This window comes from Nicotiana sylvestris, chromosome 7 (genome assembly GCF_000393655.2).
Source record: "Nicotiana sylvestris chromosome 7, ASM39365v2, whole genome shotgun sequence".
Lineage (NCBI taxonomy): Eukaryota > Viridiplantae > Streptophyta > Magnoliopsida > Solanales > Solanaceae > Nicotiana > Nicotiana sylvestris.
The window spans coordinates 42,638,106-42,641,664 of NC_091063.1; positions in this window are offsets into that span (position 1 = coordinate 42,638,106).

Below are 3,559 nucleotides of genomic sequence, written 5' to 3' on the forward strand. Positions count from 1 at the left end.
CTCTCTCCCGAGTAATACATACTAAATAGGCACAGCTAATTGAGGGCGCTTCAATCAACCGCAAGAATAATATAGTTGAACAAATAGAGAAAATACTACGACTCAATTATATAAAAACATCACAAGAATTTATCCTACAAAAGGTTTCATCAAAACCCTAGATAACAAATTAGCTATTCATAATAGTATGTAAAACTACATTACTAAAAGTCATAACCAACAATGAAAAATAGGAAGAGGAAGGAAAAACTCGTAGAAGAATTCCCCGCTTTGCTCCTATTGTGTCTCGGCCTCCTTAGGTCAAATCTATGTCAAAAATTGGTCTCCTCCCCTCAAAATACCGTTTTTCCATGTATATATACCAAGTATGGTCGAGACCAAACAATTAGATCTTCTCCTACGCGAAAAAGGACAAGTTTCCAGGCCTGGACGTCCGCGACCGCGGTCCGGGCGCGGTACTTTCCTAGTATACTGCCTCAGTCCGCGTCAGGTCCGCGGTCGCGGTTTCAATCGCATTTTTTACCCTGTTCCCTTTAGAATTTGGAAATACGTAAAACATGAAAGTTGTAGCCCTTTGAGTTAGATTTCCAACCATATATTGTGGAGCCCAAATGGAGTTATAACGTAATGTTATGTGCATTTTAATAGATAATATGCAATATGCTTACTCGATTCTTTGTTTTGTTGCTCTATCATCCGTTGATCCCCGAATACGATTCCGGCTTAATTCCTTGGGCTTTTACTCAGACTTCAAATCTCCAAATCACTTAAATTTATTCTATAACATCTACATAGCCCGGATCACTCCTACAAGGCATAAAACACACAATTAGTGCAAGACACTAGCAATTAAAGCTCAAACTCAATTAAAGTGCAGTAAATTTGAGTGTAATAAGCGACTAAAATACGTAATTATAGCCTATCATCAATACCCCACACTTAAACCATTGCTCATCCTCGAGCAATCAAACTACACTTTTTTATAGGCACGACCTTTTTAAACAATTCTCCTAACTCATCACACCAAGAGTATTTAAAATAGACTAAGCACAAAAGCATAACATCTTCACCTCAAGATTTGACTCACAAGTACCACACATTATGCACAACTCACCAACTTACTTAAACATCGAGGTCAATGATATTACCTTTCCTTCATGAATCAAGTGCCCCCACACAACAAAAGCTTCCACACAATAAAATTTAAGAACACTTAGGATCTCAAGATAGAAAGAATTCACTCACTCTCAGAAATAACATTCATATGCCACAAAAGATGCACCATAAGCTTGCTCGTAGAGTACTACTCCACTAATCGAGCTCATTCAATCTTGGATCAATTAGGACTTTATTTGGTTGTAATGTATGCTAGGGGACAAGTAGGATACATTTAGATATAAGAGTGACTACACCTCCCTAAGCATTTTAATACATATACTTTAACATTCAAACCCCATACTTATGTCAAACCAAACTCCACCTTCACATCAATGTATATTACCTCATATTTCTTTAAGCACAATTACATCAAAAGTCACCACTTATTATGGAATACTTTTTTTTTCACAGCAATACAACTATTTTTTTTCCAATTCAAGTGGCTCTTACTTGTTCAAAACAGTGCACTTTTCTCCTGATTTCATTAGTTCCACTCAAAAGCCAAAACAACCGCCCCACACTTTAACCTTTACACTGTTCATAACAATTCAAGTGCTCATGAGAGGTTAAAAGGTTCAAATATATGATTAATTCAAACAAATGGGTAAGGCTTGTCATGTGGTTACCAAAGAAACAAGATTAAAGGCTCAAAGGGATTAACTACGATACATAACAATTAGGTGGGAAAAATATACATATCTGGCTCAACAAAGAAACGCCTATATCACTTCCAAGACTGAACAAAACTACTATTTCGCTTTGCAAACACACAGGGTCAGTTCTAGGCATCAAATGCAATGCACAGAATATAACAACTCCTTACACAGACATGGCACATAACTCACTCAAGATTGGTTTCATCAAGACACTCTAGTCAAAGCAGTTAAGCAAAGTTAAGATCATAAAATTTAAGGTACTTATACAATAGTCAAAAGCTGAGCCTAAGCATCACAACCAAAGTACTCACTATTCTACAGGTATAACAAAGTCAAGAGATGTTGCTTCAATTCAAAACACAACACAATGTCTCCTACTCCCAAAAAAACTAACTACACCCGGTTCAAATAAAATCCTTGGAAAAGAATCGCGGCACAAATAAATACCGAGGGAGAATTATTACCCTACCTACAAAGAAAATCTTTTTTTTCTCTTTTGACTTAAATCCCTCAAGAAAATTGTCTAGGATATCCATCATCGGGAAAGGTCCAATCTTTTTTTTCTCATTTTTCTAAAAAAAATTCAATTAAACTAACACAACTAAAATAGCATAGAAAGTCACCCAAACTATCTCCTCACCCCACACTAAAAATTGTGCATTGTCCCCAAGGCACACCATAATAATAAGAGGGTAAAAGAAACTCCCTGGTAGGCCAAAGTCCGAAGCACTAGCCGCTTATGGGATACTCAGACTTCTCCCAGGCTTGGTGCTTCGTGCGGGTACCTCACACTTTGTTCCAACCATCTGCTTTGCTGTTGTATTCTTCCAATAGCTTTGCTTTCTATGCTCCTAGAAAATTAAAAATCGGCACTACAAAAATAATACAATAAAAAAATTATCAAAATAATAATAAAACAAAGCAGTAAAGCTGGGTTGCCTCCCAACAAGCGCTTGATTTAACGTCGCAGCACGACGCGAATCACTTTTTGCCTCCACTTCAAACTTATAAATTGGACCCCAAGTTTTGATTCTGCTCTATGATCATGCTCCTAGGGTGGTGGAACGAATCTGACTGGCTCAATAAAACAATATAGTATTCTGTACTTCTTGGCCTTTGGATGGGATGTGTATTCCCGACTTTCTGGCAAGAAGCATTCTAAAATGTAGGCACCTTGTTCCTCATTCCTTGACTCCTCAAGTGGCTTGGACGACTCTATTTCCATATCATCATCCAAACACAATGTGGAAATATGCTTGGAGTGTGGACCAATGCGCTCAACTACAAGAACATTGGGGCTGTAGGACCCTGATTTTCAATTTTTTCGCGAAGGACTCAAACAGAGGGAGGACCAACTGGCGCGCAAGGTCGAGGAGCTGAGGGAGCGAGATGAGGAGCTTAAGAAGGTGTTTGCCCGTAATAGTGAACTTGAGGCCTCCCTTAAGGTGAAAGAGGATGAGCTTGAGTTAAGTATAGGGGGTGATGGCCGAGAATGCCAACTTACAAGCAAAGGTGGCTAGTTTGACCGCTGAATTGGGTATAAAGTCGGTGGAGATTGATGGTCTTAAGGGCGAACTGAGCGTCGGTGCTGATAAGCTGGCGACAGCTATTTCTGGAATGGCGGCCTTGGAGAATACCCTCCGTGTTTGTAGGTCGGAGCTGACCGAGGGGAAGGAGGCTTCTAAGCTTAAGGCCATGGGGCTTGAGGGGCGTGTTAAGGAGTTGGAGGCGGAGCTATCTGTGTT